The 22,377-nt window shown below is 43.4% G+C and overlaps 1 protein-coding gene and 1 pseudogene across 1 annotated transcript in view; one reads left to right on the top strand and one right to left on the bottom strand.

The window, feature by feature from the left end:
* LOC126954972 (peptidyl-prolyl cis-trans isomerase FKBP1A) overlaps positions 1-22,377 on the bottom strand; it is a 1,061,339-nt gene that overhangs the window by 1,011,659 nt on the left and 27,303 nt on the right. The gene's annotated exons all lie outside the window — the stretch shown is intronic.
* The window catches only part of LOC126954381 (uncharacterized), a 45,459-nt pseudogene that overhangs the window by 4,443 nt on the left and 18,639 nt on the right, over positions 1-22,377 (top strand).

Below are 22,377 nucleotides of genomic sequence, written 5' to 3'. Positions count from 1 at the left end.
CAGCAAAGGGACAGCAAGTTTTATGCTTCAGGTTGTTTTCTTGCCTCCAGTCCTAGAAAAGCAAACCTGTAGGTGCTGGGCCCACGGAGCACCCTGAGCCATCCTGTCTGCACCTCCAGGTGCCTGCATGTCCCCGCAGGCCCAGGACTCCTCAGTGCTGGCTGGGCAACTCTTGTTCACTTCCTTTTCTCACAGCCTCCTCTTCCCCCTTTCTCCCGTCTTTGTCATTTTTAATCCTCCCACTTCCTGCTCCATGTTCTCACAGTGTCTTTCTCAAGAGAGAAGCAAACTGCAGGTCAAGGTGCATCACCAGCCACGAACAGGTAGCTTCCGAATCAAGTAGTATGGAAATGGTTTCTTCCTCCAAAGACTCTTAAAAGAGAAGCCCCTGCTGCAGAATAGAAAGAGGCTCCGGAGTAGCAGTGAGCTCAGGGGACCCCCCTGAAGATCCCCAGTTTCTGTGTGCAGCTGCCTCAGGCCCAGACACATTCTTCCATCTGGAGCACGTCCCCACAGATCTTCCCGGCCGCGCCTGTGGTCCGCGTTATCTCAGGCTGTCAGGTCTCAGAAATTAGAAACCATCTCATCTCATCAGGGTCATCCCACACCGTCTGCCACCATAGATGGAGAGGATTTCATGTGATGTTTTCTGAAGATGATTCTGTTGTCCCGGGAGAGCCCTTGATGGACGTGGCAGCCTTTGACCCTGTGCAGCCAGGTGGTTTATTCTCCCAGTGACTTTCCAACCAGATACTCTCAGTCAGAGGGAAGGGCTCCACTTAGAAACTCCCTTTCCCATTAACTTGTCAGAGTTATGCCATTCATCTTTATTCTTTTTAAAATATTTATACTCAAAGAAATTGTATGAGGAATGAGCACACACCAATCATGTAACTGTCAAATGAAAGCCTTTCCTTAAATGTTCAAGGGCACTGGAGTAATAAATTTGGAGTCATGCAGATCTTGTTTCACGAGTGTGTACATGTGTATGAAACTTTATGTGGGTGGAAAACCAACAAGAGAAAAAAGAGAGCAGAAACTGTTGTGTGATTGCATCTTCCTACCCGAGACATCCTGTTCTCTGCATTGATAACCTGCCACCAGTGAGTATTTTTCATGGTTTTTGAAGAACCCATTACAGCATCAAATTGGCATAATTTGGGATTTTAAGACATGGTCCTTCTCCTCAAGAAGCATATGATCTTTAGGGGAAAATAGAAAACTTACACGTGTGATTCATTATGGAGCTCCCTCCCCAGTCCACTTCCTAAGTAAAGCTGATGCATGCAGTACTCAGTGAGGTGTTCCGAAGCGAAGTTTAGAGGGGGAAGAGTGGCATGGGCTCAGGTGCCACAGGAAGGCAACATGGGTGAGTGCTCCAGGTCATTTGGGGGAACAGCAGATGCCAAGGCACAGAGGCAGGCAAAATGAACAGAGGTGGAGGCTTGGAGGGGCTGCAACCCCACTGTCATTCTACTCCTTGGTTCAGGAAAAGATCACGGGGCCAGGCAAGATGGCTCATGCCTGTAATCCTAGCACTTTGAGGGGCCAAGGCAGGAGGATCTCCTGGACCCAGGAGTTCGAGGCCAGACTGGGGAACAAAGCAAAATCTCATCTCTACAAAATTACAAAAATTAGCCAGGTGTGGTGGCACACACTGGGGAGGCTGAGGTGGGAGGATGACTTGAGCCCAGGAGGTCAACGCTGCAGTGAGCTATAATTGTGCCACTACACTCTAGCCTGGGTGATGGAGTGAGAGCCTGTCTCAAAAAATTAAAGTGTAATTTAAAAGATGAGGGCCTTTGATTCCTGAAAAGTCTGATAGGAGACCATGAGCAGGTCACTTATTCTTGAAGCCTCAGTGTCTCATGAGCAGAAGGCTAAGAGGTGAGAGTACAAACATGTGACCAACAGTAGCAGCATGGGCACCACTCAGTAGGATGTGACACTGGCCTTGTATTAACCTTCTAGCTGCAGTGTCATGAGGAGATGGCAGTACAGAGTGGCAGGGGGTGCCTGGGGCTCAGGGTAGCAGCTTTTACAGAAGCATCTTGTGATTTTAGCAGCCAGTACAAATGTACTGGTGTGTGCCGGGAGAATGTCAGCCCTGGTAATCATGATACTTGTTCTGCTGACCTTATATGGCTGTGGTAAAGATCAAATATCATAATGTACATGGGAGCACTTTGTAAAGTGTCACAGGCTATGCAAACACGAATTGTTGCTAATCCTGTCTTTACAGGGTGGTGTGATGCAGTGTGGTATGCTGGGTGGAAAACAGAAATGCAAGCCTATAAAATAATGTAACCAGAAAGAGAGAGATTGTTATAATTGGATACAACTTATTTTATTTAAAAATATATACAGTTTAACATAAAGAGCTAAATGTTAAACAATTCTAATATGTCACATTCACAGCAAGATTACAAACCCAAGAGCAAGAATTTGTGACTGACTGCACCTTGTATCCTTCAGAGCAGAGGTTTTCAAACTCAAGACTCTTCACCCTTTTATTTTTTAAGAGACAGGCTGGAGTGCAGCAATGTGATCACAGCTGACTGCAGCCGGGAACTCCTGAGCTCAAAAATCTTCCCGCCTGAGCCCCCTGTGTAGCTGGGACTACAGATGCATGCCACCATGCCCAGCTAAAGTCTTCACACTCTTTTTTTTTTTTTTTTTGACGGAGTCTTGCTCTGTTGCCCAGGCTGGAGTGCAGTGGCGCGATCTGGGCTCACTGCCAGCTCTGCCTCCCGGGTTCATGCCATTCTCCTGCCTCAGCCTCCTGAGTAGCTGGGACTACAGGCACCCGCCACCACTCCTGGCTAATTTTTTTTAGTGGAGATGGGGTTTCACCGTGTTAGCCAGGATGGTCTCGATCTCCTGACCTTGTGATCTGCCCACCTCGGCCTCCCAAAGTGCTGGGATTACAGGCGTGAGCCACCGTCCCCTGCCAGTCTTCACACTCTTAACAAGTTATTGATAAGTCTTCTCCTTTGGGAAGATATATTAGACAAAATTCCATATTCCTCCCACTATGTACAGCTAAAAACTGTAGACATTCTGTATGAAACAAACATAAGAAAACTCTGAAAGGTGAACAGAAGGTGGCAGATTGGCTAGGAACCGCAGGACTCAAGGAGTCACACAGTGGTAAATTCCTGGGCTCACTTTTTGCCCCATATATTGCAGACTTGGGGCTGAAGAAGCTGGTAACCTGGAAATATCAGTGGGCACCAACCAGAAAAGCCCCAATAAAAGCCTCCTCTCTCTAGCCAGAAGACCAGGGAAGGGGTAGCAAAACAAGATGAAAAACTTGTAGACAGTAATCACTCTAGGCCAGCCAAAACCCATGAGCGCACCCAAACCCAGGCTAGCAGAGGCAGGTGGGGAGCCTAGGCCTCTACTCTCATGAGGCTGTAATGAGGCACCTCAGCACCCTCAGTGGGCTACTGTCAGAGAAGGCCACGAAGGGAGCCAGGATATCATCTCTGCCAGCCTCTCAGTCCCTCTCTCTTTCTCACACACACATCACACATATACACACACATACACACATATACACACCACACTTACACACACGTGCACACACATGTACATGCACACCACACACATACACACATACCACACACATACACACATCACACACAAAACGCACATACACACAACACACATATAGACACACATGCACACACATACACACACGTCTACACACATATATACACCACACACATACACACGTACACACACCAGACACAGATACATACACAGATACACACACATATACATATGCACACACACACAAAACACATATACACACATAGACACATACATACACATATGCACACACATACACACATCACACACATACACATACTACACACATATATGCACACACATACATACACACCAGACACACATATATACACACAGACACACATAAATACAGTCACACCACACATACACAAACACACACAATGTTGGTCCATTTGTGCTGCTGTAAAGAAACACCTGAGGCTGAGTAATTTCTGAAGAAAAGAGGTCTATTTGGCTCACGGTTCTGCAGACTGTACAGGAAGCATGGTGCTGGCATCTGCTTCTGGTGAGGGCCCCACAAAGCTTCAATCATGGCAGAATGTGAAGGAGGACTGGCATGCCACATGGCAAGGGCAGGAGCTAGAGAGAAAGGAAGAAATTCCAGACTCTTCTAAACAAGTAGATTTTGTGTGAACTCGCAGAGTGAGAACTCACTCGTTACCTCAAGGACAGCATCAAGTCATTCATGAGGGATCTGCGCCAGTCACCCATGCACCTCCCACCAGGCCCTGCCTCTAACATTGGGGATTACATTTCAGCATGACATTTGGAGAGGACAAACATCCAAACAATATCATTCCCCCCCTGGCCCCCAAATCTCAGGTCCTTCTCACATTGCAAAACCATCATCCTTCCTCAAGAGTTCCCCAGTCTTAACTCGTTTCAGCATCAGATCCAAAGTCCCATGTCCAAAGTTCTGACCCTCATATGAGATTCAAGGCATGTTCCTTTAAGCCTGTAAGAGCTTGTAGGATCAAAACAAGTTATTTACTTCCAATATACAATGGTGGCAAAGGCACTGGGTAAGCATTCCTGTTCCAAAAGAGAGAAGTCAGCCAAAAGAAAGGGGCAAGAGGCTCCACACAAGACCAAAACCCAGCAGGGCAAACATTAAACTTTAAAGCTTCAACATAATCCTTGACTCCATGTTCCACATCTAGGGCACGCTGATGTAAGGGGCGGGCTTTCAAGGCCTGGGCAGCTCTGTCCCTGTTGATTTGCAGGGTGAAGCCCCTATGGGTGCTCTCATGGGTTGGAGTTGAGCACCTGTGGCTCTTTCAGGCTCAGAGTGCAAGAGCCCCCAGCTGTGTGGGGGCTCTAACCCCACATTTTCCCTTGGCACTGCCCTAGTAGAGGCTCTCTGCAGGGGCTTGGCTGCTGCGGCAGTCTTCTGCCTGGGCACCCAGGCTTTCTCACGCATCCTCTTAACTCTAGCTGGAAGCTGCCAAGCCTCCTTCACTCTTGCATTCTGTGCACCTGCAGGCTTAACACCACATGGTAGCTGCCAAGACTTATGGCTTGTGTCCTCTGAAGCAGTGGCTTGAGTTGTACCAGGGGCCCTTTGAGCCATGACTGGAGCTGTAGCAGTGAAGATGCAGGGAGCTGTGTCCTGAAGCTGCAGAGGGAAGTGGGACCCTGGGCCTCACCCCAGAAACTATTCTTCCTTCTGGGCCTGTGATGGGAGGGGCTGCCCCAAAAACTTCTGAAATGCCTTTGAAGCCTTTTCCCCATTGTCTTGGCTATTAGCACTTAGCTCCCTTTTAGTCATGCAGATCTCTCTAGGAAGTGATTACTCCACAACCCGTTTGTGTTTCTTCCCCTAAAATGCTCTTTCCTTCTCTATCACAGGGCCAGGTCGTGAATTTTCCACACTTTTATGCCCTACTTTCCTTTTAAATATAAATTCCAAACTTTAAGTCATTCCTTTGCTCCTGTATCTGATCACAGGTTGTTAGAAGCAGCCATGTCACTTCTTGAATGCTTTTCTGCTTAGAAATTCCCTCCACCGGATGCCCTAGGTCCTCACTCTTAAGTTCAGCCTTCCACAGATCCCTAGAACATGGACACACACAGCCAAATTCTTTGCTAAGGTGTAACATAGGTGACTTTTGCTCCAGTTCCCAATAACTACCTCATTTCCATACAAAACCTCGTTAGCCTGGCTCCCACTGCCCATATTTCTATCAGCATTTTGGTCCCAGCCACTTAACAAGTCTGTAAGAAGTGCCAGGCCGGGCGCGGTGGCTCAAGCCTGTAATCCCAGCACTTTGGGAGGCCGAGGCGGGTGGATCACGAGGTCAGGAGATCGAGACCATCCTGGCTAACACGGTGAAACCCCGTCTCTACTAAAAATACAAAAAAAAAAAACTAGCCGGGCGCGGTGGCGGGTGCCTGTAGTCCCAGCTACTCGGGAGGCTGAGGCAGGAGAATGGCGTGAACCCAGGAGGCGGAGCTTGCAGTGAGCTGAGATCCGGCCACTGCACTCCAGCCTGGGTGACAGAGCAAGACTCCGTCTCAAAAAAAAAAAAAAAAAAAAAAAAGAAGTGCCAAACTTTCCCTCATTTTCCTATCTTCTGAGCCCTCCAAACTCTTACAACGTCAGCCCATTACCCAGCTCCAAAGCTGCTCTCACATTTTCAGGTCTCTTTATAGCAACACCCCACTCCTTGGTACCAATTTTCTGTGTTAGTCTGTTTGTGTCACTATAGAGGAATCCCTGAAGCTGGGTAACTTATACAGAAAAAAGGTTTATTTGGCTCACAGTTTCACAGGCTGTACATGAAATATAGAGCCAGCATCTGCCTCTGGTGAGGGCCTCAGGAATCTTACAACCATGGCAGAAGGCAAAGGGGCAGCAGGCATGTCATATGGTGAGAGAGGGAGCAGGAGCAAGAGTGGGGAGGTGTCACACTCTTTTACAACCAGATCCCACATGAACTCATAGAGTGAGAACTCACTCACTACCTCGAGGAGGGCACCAATCCCTTCAAGAGGGATCTGCCCCTATAACCCAAACAACTCCTACTATGCCCATCTCCAAAATTGGAGGTCACATTTCAACATATTTGGAGGGGACAAAACATTCAAACCATATCACACACCATATACACACATACACACCATACACACACGCCATACACACACACACACCATACACACACACACCAACACACACACCGTATACACACACACCATACACACACACACACCATACACACACACACCATACATACACACACACTGTATACACACACCATACACACACACACCATACACACACATACACCATACACACACACCATATACACACACATGCACACACACACACCACACGTGCACACACACACCATACACACACACCATACACACACACCGTATACACACACACACACGCATGCACATGCACGTGCACACACACACATCATACGCACACACCATACACACACACATGCACACACACCCACCATACACACACACCCCATACACACACACACACACACACACACACAGAGACCATGTTGGCACTTGGACATCCACCCTGACGTGGAAGCAATGAGGCAGGAGCCCCTCCTCGTCCGTGATAGGGTGGTGTCAGAGAAAGTTTACGAGAGCGTCATAACATTCATTGCCTAGAGGTAATGAGGTCACTTTCACCACAGTGTCAGTGGAGACCCATGGGGAGCTAGAACTCCCACTCCTGCTGGCTCTATGACATCCCCACCTCAGCTGTCACTGAGCTGAACGGGAACCCTGGGCTTCCTCCACCTGTAGTGATGAGGTGCTACTCTCCCTTATTTCATGTCAGAGTGGCGTCAGAGAGAGCCAGTCAAAACATATGATTTAAGCAAGATCCAGAGTCTCATAATGCAAAGGAGTCCAGGTTCAATTAAAAAAAATCACTCATCATACCAAGAGCCTGGAAGACCTCAAGCTGAATGGAAAAAAAAAAAAAAAAAGGCCATCAATAGATGCCAATGCCAAGACGACAGAGAAAGTAGAATTGTGAGACAAAGATTTTAAGGCAGACATGATAAAATGCTTCAACAAGTAATTTTGAACATGCTTTAAACAAATGAAAAAATAGAAAGCCTTAGCACAGAAAGAAAAGATAGAGAGAAGAACCAAATAAAAATCTTAGAACTGGAAGATATAATAAAAGATACAAAAAGCTCAGTAGATGGGCTCAACAGCAGAATGGAGAGAACAGAGGAAAGAATCAATGAACCAGAAGACGGAGGGATGGGAATTACTCAATCTGAACAACAGAGAGAAAATGGACTGAAAAGGAAGTGAACAGAGCCTCAGGGACCTATGGGACTATCACAAAAGCTCTAAGAGTTATGTAATTGAAGTTATGGACGCGGGCAGGGGGGTGGGGGGAAGAAAGCTGAAAAAGAACTTGAAGAAATAATAGGTGAAAACGTCCCAATTTGGCAAGATACGTAATTCTGCAGATTCAAGAATCCAAGCAAACTCAAAACAGGATAATCCCAAATAAATCCATGCCAAGATGCATCATAAACTTCTGAAAACTAAAAAAATATATATATATATAGAAAGCAACCACAGAAAAATGACACCTTGCCTACAGTGTCCTTCAATAAGCCAATGGCTAAGCAAACCATAATGTATCCATACCATGGAATACTAGTCAGCAATCAAAAAGAATGAACTGTTGATATATGCACCTGGATGAATCTCCAGAGAATTATGCTGAGTTAAAAAAAAAAATAGCCAGTTCTAAAATTGCGATTCCAAAATGCAATGCTGTATAATTGCATTTGTTTAACATTCTTGAAATAACAACATTATAGAAAAGGAGAACAGACTAGTGTTTGCCATGGATTAGGGAAGGGATCAGGGTGGGAGGAAAGTGGGGGTGGCTATAAAAGGGCAACATGAGGAATCCTTGTGGGGATGGAATATTGTGTATCTTCACTGCATCACGGTCAGTATTCTGCTTGTGATAAGGTACTATAGTTTTGCAAGATGTTACCATTGTTAGGAAATTGAGTGAAAGGTGTCCAATATTTCTCTGTACTACTTCGTATAACTGCACATGAATCTGTAATTATCTCAAAATAAAGAGTTTAATTTAAAAATTATTGGAAACAGCAAAGAGTTGACTCACATTGATTATATTTATTGATATGTAGTGTACTAAAAACTAAACCAGGGCAGGCGCGGTGGCTCACGCCTGTAATCCCAACATTCTGGGAGGCTGAGGCAGGCAGATCACCTGAGGTCAGGAGTTTGAGACCAGCCTGGACAACAGGGTGAAACCCCATCTCTACTAAAAATACAAAAATTAGCCAGGCATGGTGGCACATGCCTGTAATCCCAGCTACTCAGGAAACTGAGGCAGGAGAATCGCTTGAACCCGGGAGGCAGAGGTTGCAGTGAGCCAAGATCGCACTGCTGCACTCCAGCCCGGGCAACAGAAGTGAAACTCCATCTCAAAAAAAAACAAAATCAACTGAACCAGAAGTCAGGTACCCTGGTTCATGCCTGTAATCCCAGCACTTCTGGAGGCTGAGGGGAGAGGATCTAGGAGTTTGAGACAAGCCTAGGCAACATAATGAGACTCCATCTCTACAAAAGTTAAAAAATGGCCGGCGTGGTGGCTCACGCCTATAATCCCAGCACTTTGGGAGGCTGAGGTGGGTGGATCACGAGGTCAGGAGATCAAGACGGTCCCAGCTAACACGGTGAAACCCTGTCTCTACTAAAAATACAAAAAATTAGCCAGGCGTGGTGGCAGGTGCCTGTAGTCCCAGCTACTCGGGAGGCTGAGGCAGGAGAATGGCATGAACCTGGGAGGCAGAGCTTGCAGTGAGCTGAGATCGCACCACTGCACTCCAGCCTGGGCGACAGAGCAAGACTCCAACTCAAAAAAAAAAATTAGCCGGGCCTGGTGGTGCCTGCCTATAGTCACAGCCACTTGGCAGGCTGAGGTAGGAGGATTGCTCGAGGTGAAGGCTGCAGTGAGCTGTGATCACACCACTGCACACTGGCCTTCGTAACAGAGCTGAGACCTTCTCTCATAAAACAACAACAAAAAACCAAAACAGAGACATTTAAAAATATGTACTTAATTCATTTGAAAATAACAATGTAATATCATACCTAATATATATTAAAATGAATAGCATATATTTAGGAAAATGACTGTATTTTCCAAAACAAAGAAAAATTAGTGAGAAAAGTGGCATTGTTTTTCATCTTTCAGATCTCTGTGATGTCTGGCTTAATAGAAGACAGCTGGATTCTCATATTTGCTTCTGCATTCTATCTCTTACAATATGTTCTTTTAATTGAAGTATATTAAGACAACTCAACCCCACTTGGAAGTGTAGTTGGAAAACAGAAGAGCATTGTATTAGCCTTTCAAATAGTGGTAGATATTCTTTTTTGATACTACACAAAAAAAATTGACAAGTGATACTTCTTTTTAATATTAGTTGTGCATGCCTATAATCCCTGCACTTTGGGAGGCTGAGGCGTGAGGATCATGAGGTCAGGAGATCGAGACCATCCTGGCCAACATGGTGAAACCCCATCTCTACTAAAACACAAAAAATTAACTGGGCATGGTGGTGTGCACCTGTAGTCCCAGCTACTTGGGAGGCTGAAGCAGGCGAATTGCTTGAGGCAGAGGTTGCAGTAAGCTGAGATCTTGCCACTGCATTCCAGCCTGGCAACAGACCAAGATTCTGGAAAAAAAAAAAAAAAAAGATTAGTTGTGATATGGAAGTGATAGTTTCTTTTAAAGATTAGTTGCAAGTAGCAATCTGAAGCTATATTGATAAGCTTTTCATACTGTTACATTAAAATCCACTTATCTATTTACTTTTGGCCTTGTGTTCCTGGACCCCTCTTTGAGAAGCCTTGCCCTAGAGTTCTTAGTCTGAGACCTGATATAGGTACCCAAAAATGCATTGATTTGCTGATGGAATGTCAAAACCCTTTGTTTAAAAGACTATCCAAAGATTGAGCAAATGGAGTGATTATGGGTAGGGGGAAAAGGCTTCCTTGGGAGAAGTAAAAGTGAAAATACATATGGTAGAATGCATGGCCTTTGCCTCTTTGGTGTTTCCTCAAGCTCGCCCCATGGTGATCTGTGTGCCATGATGCTGTCGTGTTTCCTCAAAGAGGAAAGGACTGTTCTGCCAGCACACAGGCACTGTGTGACATTTAAGCATATTTAAAAGACATTTTATTCTTTTCTCATAGACGAAGATGTTGAATGATTAATATGGCTTGTACAGGGAAGCCTGAATGGAGACCAGGTGCCAGAATCCCTGACCCTCTCTTCCCCATTCATATCCCCAGCAGAGCCATGAATGGTCCCTTGCAGCTGCTGTTACCAGCTTACACTTCGCTTCTCTCTCAACAAGAGAATAAAGGTTCCTCTGCGAGTCTAAACCCATGAAACAAATAGTTCTTTCCCTTTCACAGTGAATAGTAACCCAGGAGAACTCACTGCCACAAGATATTATTATAGCAAATAACTAAGCAGGGATAAAAACAAGATCAGACACTGTCTGAACAGGGAAAACCATAGCAAGCTTTCAAACCCATTTGCTTTGAAACAGTAAATGGTCTCTAACTCAAATCTGGGATGACATCTCAGTAAGAGATGATTAGGTGTGGTTTTTAGTTTTATTCTTTTTGTTAAGGAAAAGGTTTGCATTATTCTGAAACACTCTGGGCAAATCTAAGCAGGGATTTGTGTAAATTCTTATGAAGGTCCTGCTGAATTTTCACTTATAACTATAGACAAGAAGTGCAACTTCGCACTCTCTAGCTTTTCCCTAAGGGAGCCTCGGTATAGTGTCCCGTAAGGGCCTGTTTACCTGCTGGTTTCTCCCTCTGAGAACTCCTTGTAGGTAGGGGCTTTGACTTTCGGACTCGACATCCCTACTGCTAGCACAGTAAGTCGCACAGAATTGGTGCTTTGCTACTTGTTGAATTTTAACAGATCACATTTAGCCAGTTAGACACTGAGACATTGTTAAGTAGGTAGATAGGAACTTGCCATTCCAGGTTGTTCTAGAACTGTATGGAAAATGTCCTGGGATTCCACAGAGGGGGAAATTCAGTTGTGTGTGATGTTGCTTTATCTGAATTTCTTCAATTATTTTCTGTTAAGCTGAATTTGTTAAGCAAAGGGATTTGGGATGAATCAAAATCGTGTCTCAAAATGTCTCTCTTCTGTCTTCCCTTAGGAACTTACTTCAGGCACAGGCTAGTACGTCATTAGAAATAATTTGAAAAGACAGTTTTTAAAACCAGAAATTGTCTTCTTGGTATTATGCCATATCAGAAGCCAAGGGCTCCAGTCCCTTGAGGCATGTTGGAAATTGCTGCATAGATTGTAGCTCTCTCAATGGAAAAATATGGACATGAGATTACTGTCTCATACATTTTCTTTTCCTTCTCATGGGTTTTGTGAGTGTATGCATGCTTTAGAAGAGCTCTTAGTTAAATCCAATTACAACACTTGCAGCAACAACAACAATAAATCTCTATACAATAAAACATTTCCAAGTCCCAGCTGGTGGCCTACGTACAACAGCAATTACACAGTCCCCAGGTTTGTTCTAATGAGATTTGATTTGCGTTTGGGAATCCCTGAGGAATGTATGAATAGAAGATTTTACTTTGGTTTGTGGCTATTACTAGGAGGTATATATATCATTACTGCTAGATTTTTTTTGCTCAAGTTGACTTCGTTCATTTATTTTTTTCACTCAGTCAGTACATCTACTATAAAATAGACACTACACTAGACTACAAAAAATAATTTTTAGGAAAGCACTTACGCATTCCTTTCTATAGGCCAGGCACTGTTCTAGATACTTTACTATATGATATCACTTAATCTCCTCACAATCCTGTAGGAACTTTATTAGACCCTGCTAGGAGTTTAAAGTCTTTGAAGGAGACAGGCACTTACACAGATGAATGTGGAACAATATGGCAGGTGCAGTGACGGGGCTGTTCCATGGAATTATGGGGACACGGGAGGAAACGTGTGACTCAACTTTTCCACAACACCAAGGTTGAGGGGAAGGTGAAGGATGCTTGAGCTATGACAAAGCTCTTCTTTCATGTGTAATTACTCTCATGATTTGAGAACATTCTTTAATATTTTATAATGGAGAATCCAATATATGCCACTATGTTTGCGTATTTCTAAATATTTAAGTATTATAATATGTTGTAAAATATACTTTCTCCTAAAAATGTGGACTAAATCTGACTTCTGCTGTTTTGAGCAATCTATTGATTAAATCTGTATGGAGAGCTATGAGCTTTACTCTCAGAGAAATAAAAGTAAGTGATAATTACTTGAAATTATTAGAAAGCAAATCTCGATATGTTAGGGTGTAATACCTTCACCAATATTTGCAACATGGTGATTCACAGTCTAAATCCAGACTTTAGATATGTTTTGTTGACTATCTGTGTTTGCAAAAATTTGAAATAATGTTGAAATATTGGGAAATTTCACATAAAAAATCATAAGCAGATTTCTTATTAAAATTGAGATTGTTTTATGTCCCTTAGGAACAAAATGGGATATCTGGTAACCTTGGGTCCACATTTTAACTTGAGCAACAACTGGCTAGCTCTAAGAAGTAGCTTCCTCAGTGTACGATGAGTTGGTCTTGGAAGGAAGAGAAGCTGGGGTCGACGTGGGAGGGCATTAGAGACAGAGTGTATAATGTAAGAAAAGAGGAGGATTTGTACATATGTGGTGAACTTCAAGTGATTCTATGTGGTAGTGGTATAAAATTTGAGTCAAGAAGAGTAGGCTGGGCGTGGTGGCTCACGCCTGTAACCCCAGCACTTTGGGAGGCCGAGGCAGGTGGATCACGAGGTCAGGAGATCGAGACCATCCTGGCTAACACGGTGAAACTCCGTCTCTACTAAAAATACAAACAATTAGCCGGGCGTGGTGGCGGGTGCCTGTAGTCCCAGCTACTCGGGAGGCTGAGGCAGGAGAATGGCGTGAACCTGGGAGGTGGAGCTTGCAGTGAGCCGAGATCATGCCACTGCACTCCAGTATGGGGGAGACAGCGAGACTCCGTCTCAAAAAAAAAAAAGAAAAGAAAAAGAAGAGTAAAGGTGAGGTTGGAGAGGTCAGAATGGGGCAGATTTTGGCAGGCTGCACACAATAGTAAGGAGCTTGAACTTGATCCCGTAGGTGGTAAGCAGCTATTCAAGATTTAAGCAGGTGAGTCTTGTGTTAGATTTTTATTCTTTGGGTGGCAGGTGGAGGGAGAGTTGAGGCCACCAAGCCTAAAGGCTGGGAGTCTAGTTAAGAAGTTATAATTATCTAAGAAAGAGAGAGAGAGGCTTGAACTCTGGGAGTGATTGTGGCAATGGGAATAAATATACAAAGGACTTGAGAGATGGAAAGAAGTGTTAAAAAATTCAGGGGTTGATAAATAGTAATATGGAGCAAGGGGACGAGGAAAGGAGACAAGGACAACTCATGATTCTAATCACTGGGGGAGTGGCAGTGCCATTTGTGGTGGGAAGAGATCACAGAGGAAGGTAATGCAGAAGGGAAGACAGGGCTCATTTCCAGGCATGTTGAGCCCGAATGCCTATGTGGATGGATGGACAAGTAAAGATGTCCACTAAGCAGTTCAAGAGAGGAGCCCGGGACTTGGTCAAAATGACTTACTGACTTATATTAAGGTAAAACTTTGGTTATAATCAGCATATTAATGGTTGTCAAAACCATGAGGTCATTCATTCATTCATTCATTCATTCATTCCAGGGCTCCACCACATTGCCCAGGCTGGCCTCAAACTCCTAGGCTCATGCAATCCTCCCACCTCAGCCTCCCAAAGTGCTGAACTACAAGTGCCAGTCACAGCGCCCTGTGAGGATTCTTAATCACTCGAGGATGGTATAAAGGTACAGCAGAGCAGGGAGCTGCAGGTAAGACCTGTGGGCTGCCACACCACCAGCTTCCCGTGCAGAGGCACACAGACCCTGACAACTCCCGGAAACATTGTGGCAGCTCAGACTAAAGCCTGATTCTTGCCTTTTCAACAGGATGACTTTCTATTAGTCATCATTTTCTTTCTCACATGCAATCTTCCTTCTATTCCTTCCTTGTTTTCCTTGTTATTTCATAATCCTCCCCCCTGAGGCTCTGAGAATATTATTATAAAATGCAACACTTAGAAAGAGGGCATAGAATGTATGTGTATGGTTTAAAGAAGAATAACAAAATAAACATGCTGTACCCAGCTTAAGAAATAGAATATCCAGATTATAATCTTCCCACCTTGATTTGCATCTCCCCGTCTCCCTCCTCCCAGAGGTAATAACCACTATTCTGAATTTTGTGGGTTTAGTAGTTTTTTAAAATCACATATGATATCACTAAATGATATTTTGCCTTCTTGCAGGGAAGGCAAGAAGGTTTATACCATTAACCCTTGGTATAATAAATGGTATAAAACTGTGTTATTCTTTTTCATAGCCTTTTGTGACTGATGCTGTTTTTCAATATTCTGCTTATGAGATTCATTTTTTCTAATACACGCAGCTGTCATTCATTCTTTCAGTACTGTTTAGTCCTTTGCATACCACAATTTATCCATTCTCTTGTCAACGGACATTTGGGATGTTCCTGAGTTTTGACTCTAATGAACAGTATCTTCATAAACATTCTTTTAAAAACTGGTTTTTATTTTAAATTTTTGTGGGTAAATAAAAGGTGCTTCATGAGCATTCTTTCCCACGTCTTTGGGGAACATCTGCAACTAGGGATCTACCTAAAATTAGAATGCTGAATGGGTAGTCATACTGGTTTCCAAAAGGGTTATACCAATTTATTTTTATTTTATTTTACTTTTTAAAGAGACAGGTTCTCTCCATGTTGCTCAGGCTGGTCTTGAACTCCTGAGCTCAAGCAATCTTCCCACCTTGGCCTCCCAAAGTGCTGGGATTACAGACGTGAGCCATTGTGCCTGGCTGATGATACCAATTTATGATCTTAACTGGAATCATCATCTTTTTTAAGTTAAAAATGTCTGTTTAAAAAAATATATATCGGTATTGGCAGGACGCTGTGGCTCACACCTGTAATCCCAGCACTTTGGGAGGCCGAGGTGGGTGGTTCACAAGGTCAGGAGTTTGAGACCAGCCTTGCCAATATGGTGAAAACCCATCTCTTTTAAAAATATAAAAATTAGCCGGGCGTGGTGGCAGGCATCTGTAATCCTAGGGACTCAGGAGGCTGAGGCAGGAGAATCACTTCAACCCGGGAGGTGGAGGTTGCAGTGAACCAAGATCGTGTCACTGCACTCCAGCCTGGCAACAGAGCAAGACTCTGTGTAAAAATATATATATGTGTGTGTGTGTGTGTGTGTGTGTGTGTGTATAACTTTAAGTAGAAAAAAAGTTACCCATGTCCTGTTACTCAATTACCAAAAAATGATCATTTTCAGCATCTTTTCACTTGTATTTTAACTTTTCTGTTGCACATATTTCTCCCTTTCAATTAATTTGCTTTCCATACTTTCTTTCATACATCCCATTCTAAGACTCAAAATACTCTTTATACTTTTAAAGCCCTGTTCTCTTTTACTACTCTTCTTACTCAACTCCCCTTGCCCAACCCCCAACCCTATTCTCTGCCACAGTCCCTTAAGGAACCCCAGTTCCATCTCCAGGAACTCCCCGTGGATTCATAGGGTTGGCGCCAACTCCCAGCAACAGAAAAGCAGAAGAGGGCAGGGTGCTGGTGGCCTCTGGAAAATCCCACCCTTGGGCTCCCTGTTCAACTGAGTACAGCCTGGTTCTTTTTCCTGTTTCTTTTTAACATGTGTCATCTGTAGAATTAGCCTGTGGGGCCCACTGGATATTGGGTCTGTTGAACTCCCTGTCTGTTTCCTGAGTGGAAAGGTAAATAGCACTGGGGACTACTCAGTATTTCCCAGAGGTTATTTATGAATGCAGCACCGTGGCCTGCAAATAGAAGCATTGGCACAGTGAGGTGTCCTAAGGTAACAGGGAACAGGGACTGCTCATTGCTAGAAACAAACAGCTGTGGCCCTAACAGAAGGAGCAGACAAGGGTTTCCCAGTTCCCTGCCAGGGCAGAGGAAAGCCGAGCACTTCCATTTGTCCGCAGAGAGTGTCGGGGAGGGATGCACAGGCCACACAGTGCCCAGGCGGGGCTGGGTCCCCTTTGCAGCTGGCAGTGCTCTCTACTCTGCTCCCAGCCACCTGGTGTTTGGGCATCTTGATGCTGGGCTGTATGTGGTGTCTCCCACCAGCCTTTGTAATTAGTACTGCGGCAAACAGAGAAGGCGCCCTGAGTGGGTTTATCACTCAGTTTCATTTCCAGTGCTTCCTTACCTGGGGTGCCCATACCCTGGAATCCCCAGGGGAGCTTTAAAAAAGACTGATGCCCGAGTCCCACCCTCAGAAATTCTGATGTAATGGGGCAGGGGTAAGGTCTGGGCATCTGGATTTTTCAAAGCTCTCCAGATAATTCTGATGTGCAGCCGAAGCCATGAAATGCTGCCTAAGCTCAAAGCTGAACAGTTCAGAGATACCTAGGGACCATGCGTTGTTTTTCATTTTGCTTTAATAACTACCATTCACTGAAGCCAGTGTCAGACAAGATGCTAAGCTCTGAACACACATTAGCTCACAATGATTAGCCCTACATTAAAGGGAAGGAAACAAAGGCTCAGAGAGGTTAAGGGACTCACTCAAGTTGACACAGCAAAAGGTCAGGTTTAAATTCTGATATTTCTGACTCCCCTACCTGTCCTCTAGACCCTTCGCCACACTGAGATAGCCTCTTGTTTGGTGGAATATCAAAGAGTGTTTGGAGAATGAGAGCACTCTTTCATTCGATGCAGCAGGTTAGCGTGATTTAAAACATCAATGAGGGAGAGACAGAAGAATGCGAGGGAGTGAGGAAAGAGGAGGGAGTTGGCCAATTTGAATTTGGGATCAAAATCCCCTTCACAAAGAAGCCTTTCTTTATAGAGTTCAGAGAAGCCACAGTCATCTGCTACAATCTGAGGCCCATCTTGCTGTGGTGAGAGGCAGGCCTGTGCAGAACTCTGACACAGCCTTGATGACAGAGATGAGAAGCACTCAAGCTGCACCCACAATGTCCACCAGACCCTCCAGTCTGGGGCCCTGGGATCAGCACAGCCCACTCTGTATAGTGCTGGAGATATTGATGCAATTCTGTAGGGCAAAGCCAGGTTGGCCAGGAAGCAAGTGGAGATGAGAGAGCTGGAAATCTGGTGGTGTGGCTTTAGTTTTTCTTACTAACTATTTTCTTGTGTATTATTTTTGATGAGAAAAACTAATATGCAAATATTGGTTATTGTGTGAGCACTTATTCTACAATCTGTTGCTCTTGAATTTATCATCTGTACAAGGGCACTTACTATAGACTGAGAATCTATTTTAAAAATCACAACTACAGACCTAAAGCTATTTATTAACATGTATGTCATTAGATCACTTAATTTATATGCAGTGTTTGAATGTATTTGGGGGCATATTTACAGTAGGAATACTGATTTTGTTCTTTTTAAGCCCAGACCCTCTGCTCCTTTAACCACTTCTAAAATTGTAGCATGTTTCTCTCTCTTTACTATCACCAGAATTCAGAGTAATGGTGGAAACATTATGCTCAGCCAGCGTTCCCCATTAACAATTGTAGTGCAGCCAAGCTGTTCTCCCACACTTCCATTTCCTTGCCATGGCTTCTGTCTTAGCCCATTTTCTGTTGCTATAACAGAATACCACAGACTGGGTAATTTATAAAGGAAAGAAGTTTATTTGGCTCATGATTCTAGAGGCTGGGAAGTCCAAGACCATGGCACCAGCATCTGGTGCAGGACTTTGTACTGCATCATTCCAGGGCAGAAGGGTGGACAGGTAAACCAGTGTTCAAGACAGGGATAAAATGGGACCTGAAGTTACTCTTTTATCAGGAACTCGCTCCCACCATAACTAACTTATTCCCCTGATAGCAATAGTAATCCATTCATGAGGGCAGAGGCTTCATGACCTAATCACCCTTTAAAGCCCCCACCACCCAATACTGCTACATTTGTAATTAACTTTCAACATGAGTTTTAGCGGGGACAGTCAAAACATAGTGGCTTCTGTCCTGCGATCATTCCAGATTGAACCAGAGATGCCCACGTCCTGATCTCTCAAGGCAGAGATGTATCTGGTTTGTTTGTTTTCTAAGTTGGGCCTGGAACATTACATGAAAGCACCTGCATAAAACTGCTCCATCCCTGCTAAGGAGCAGGATTTCTTGTATTCTCATCTCCCTGGCTAGAAGGTCATTGCCCCAGATATCAGGGTCAGACAGTTCTCTACACTCACCATTTTGGTGTGTTGTACATTTTTGTTGAAGAGCCAGGAAATCTCAAGGAGTTGGCTTGTTGTTTCTCATTAAGTATGTTGAGTATATACAACACCTTTTATGGAGAGCCTGCTCAAGTCTTTGTAACTACAGAACAAAGGATCAAAGACTTAGCTAACAGCAGCCAAAACACTATTTAGTTCTACTGTAATGATTCTCTCAAGTACCTCAATCATCTAGGTCACTGAAAAAGATTTTGAGAGTGTTTGTGTCTTATATCATCTTATAAAGTCAGACTTAGAAAGTCTGAGCATGAGCATGTGTGCATGTGTGCATACATGGTTACACAGAAGAGTGACAATCGATGTATTCAACACAGGTGTAACAAATAGCATGGTTTTAGGATCTGACCATGGTTATTGTGGCATCATCATTTTGCTGACAAGCAAAGACATTTCTCAGACAGCATTTTTTCTTCCCTCTCCAACAGTGGAATATACTGACTGGTGAATTCCCAGAAGTGCTCACTCTTGGCTGCATGGGGTGAAGGTCTAGTTCTCTCTGGCCTCTTAATTGATTTTTGGTCCTATGATCCCTCTGCTGGGAGGACACTTAAAGCTAAATGCTGAATATGGTACCTGGGCACAGAGATCCTGCATAAATATTGGGAGAAATGCTTTTTCCTTTGCTTGGCTTTTTCCTACAGAGGCATAAAATTTTGAGGAATGCAATACTTTGGAGGAGAAAAAATTGCTTTTATTACCACAATTAAGACTCCCAAGCTTGAAGGTAAGACAAAGTTGTCTCTCATCAGGCCCACATAACAATATGGCCTTGGCTTGTTTTTACTTCCTTGTGTGGAATTAGATGGGAGAGCTTTTGTTCTAGCTGAGTGCTGTGGAAATTGTGAAAAGGGAAAGCATAAAGAAAGTGCCTGTGAGATGGACGTGTCACCACAAGAAGACATTTGATCCCACTAAAAAACTAAATGGAGTAGGAATGTTGGGGAACCTAGAGCTACCACACTGCCCAGGTTTTGGGGCACCAGTCACATTATCATCTATCTAAACATAATGATGACCTAAAATACTGTTGACAATTATGCACCTTGTAAGAATGTTTCCATCAACAACGGACTACATATAAGATGGTACTTCCATAAGATTATAATACTGTATTTTTACTGTACCTTTTCTATGTTTAGATACACAAATACTTACCGTTGCATCACAACTGCCTACAGTATTCAGTACAGTAACATGCCATACAGCTTTGTAGTCTTGGAACAATAGGCTCTACCATATAGCCTAACTGTGCAGTATGTTTGTGCAAATGCACTCTGATGTTTGCACAATGAAATTGCCTGACAATGCACAACTGAGAATGCACAACTGATCCATTTACTTCGGGGAAGCTGTCTTGTGCCCCCAGCCTTCCTCTCACATAACAATGCATTTTATTCTGGAACTATAGTATTTGGTTTGGACCCATCTCTTCCTCTCAACATAAGTGCAAAAACAACCCATCAGGCTTGTTTGATGTTTTAGGTGTGATCAGCTAACTTCTCAAAATATGTCCCCATTCTGAGTAGTAGTTCTACTGTAATCCCTAATGCTAATGGAATTTTTAAAATGTGATTCAGGGCAGTGCTTTTCAAGTTGTAGTCCATAAACTCCCGGAAGTCTGAAAACATATTTTTAAGGGTCTATAACTTCTAGAAGAATTTTGAAAGTCCTAGATCATCTGACGGCCACTTAGAACAGCAATGCTGTGGAGTTGTAGGGTTTATATTTGATTTGTGTTTACAATTACAAGGTCACCAAGTGATTAGAGTGATTGTGATTCATTTTTCTTTTAAATTGAAGTAACATTCACACAGCAAAGTGTACCTTTTCCCAAATCTACCAGGTGCCTTCTGTTCAACTTTCTCTCCCATCTTTCATTTCTGGGTCTGTGGCCTTACCACAGGCAATCATGCTGAATTTCCATCCTTGGGGAAGGCCCTGCTGAAGAGATGGGGATGGAACTGGACCTTGAGGAAAGGGTGAGACTTAGATGGCGGGGGAGAACGGGCAGTAGGGTAAAGGAAAGAATGTGATGCCTTTTAGAGTCTACTCACTTCCAGTTTAGGCTATCTCTTGTCCCAGGGGTAGAGCCTTGGATGGGAGTATTTGATAGTTTGATAGTTTATAAAGTACCATAGTTAATGAGTTGTATGTAATTAAAAAAAAGTTATATCAGTAACATGCCTTCTACGTACCTTCACCTTAGCACAAGATTAGTAATATATTTTGCCATAAGATAAATACATGAAAAAATTGAACTTTAAGAGAATAAAAAGACAAGCCACAGACAGAGAAAATATTTGCAAAAGACATATCTGATAAAGGATTGATACCCAAAATATACAAAGAATTCTTAAAACTCAACAATAAGTAAATAAATAACACACTTGAAAAATAGGCCAAAGACCTGAACAAACACCTCACCGAAGAAGATACAGTATATAGATGGCAAATAAGCATTGGAAAAGATGCTATATATCGTATGTCACTGGGGAAATTAAAATGAAAACAATAAGGGATATCACTATACACTTATTAGAATATCTAAAATCTGAAACACAGATAACACCAAGTGCTGGCAAGGATGTGGAGCAATAGGAACTCCCATTCATTGCAGGTGGAAATGCAAAATGGTACAGCCACTTTGGAAGACAGTTTGGCAGTTTCTCACAAAACTCAACATGTTCTTACCATATGATCCAGCAATCATGATTCTTGGTATTTATTCAAAGGACTTGAATACTTATGTCCACACAGAAAACTGCATATGGTTGTTTATAGCAGTTTTATTCATAATTGCAAAAACTTAGAAGCAACTAAGATGTTCTTCAATAACTCAATAAATAAACAAACAAAATGTGTATATGATGGAACATTATTCAGCAATACAAAGGAAGAGCTGTCAAGCCATGAAAAGATATGGAGAAACCTCAAATGCATATTACTAAGTGAAGGAAGCCAATCTGAAAAGGCTACATACCATATGATTCCAACTATATGACATTCTGGAAAAGGCAAATCAATGGAGACAGCAAAAAGTTCAGTATTTGCCAGGGGTTAGGGGGATGGGTGGTGGGAGAGATTAATAGATCACAGAGGATTGAGAGGGCAATGAAACTACTCTTTATGACACTGTAATGGTGGATACATGTCATTATAAATTTGTCCAAACCCATAGAATGCTTAACATCAAGATGGAATGCTAATGCAAACTGTAGATTCTGGATATTATGATATGTCAATGTAGGTTCATCAATTGCAAAGGATGTACCATGCTGGTGGGGTATGTTGATAATGGGGGAGGCTGTGTGTGTGTAGGGTGGAGAGTATATGGGA

Source organism: Macaca thibetana, chromosome 5 (genome assembly GCF_024542745.1).
Source record: "Macaca thibetana thibetana isolate TM-01 chromosome 5, ASM2454274v1, whole genome shotgun sequence".
NCBI lineage: Eukaryota > Metazoa > Chordata > Mammalia > Primates > Cercopithecidae > Macaca > Macaca thibetana.
The sequence above is the reverse complement of the archived record's forward strand: the minus strand, read 5'-3'. Positions and strand labels throughout refer to the sequence as shown.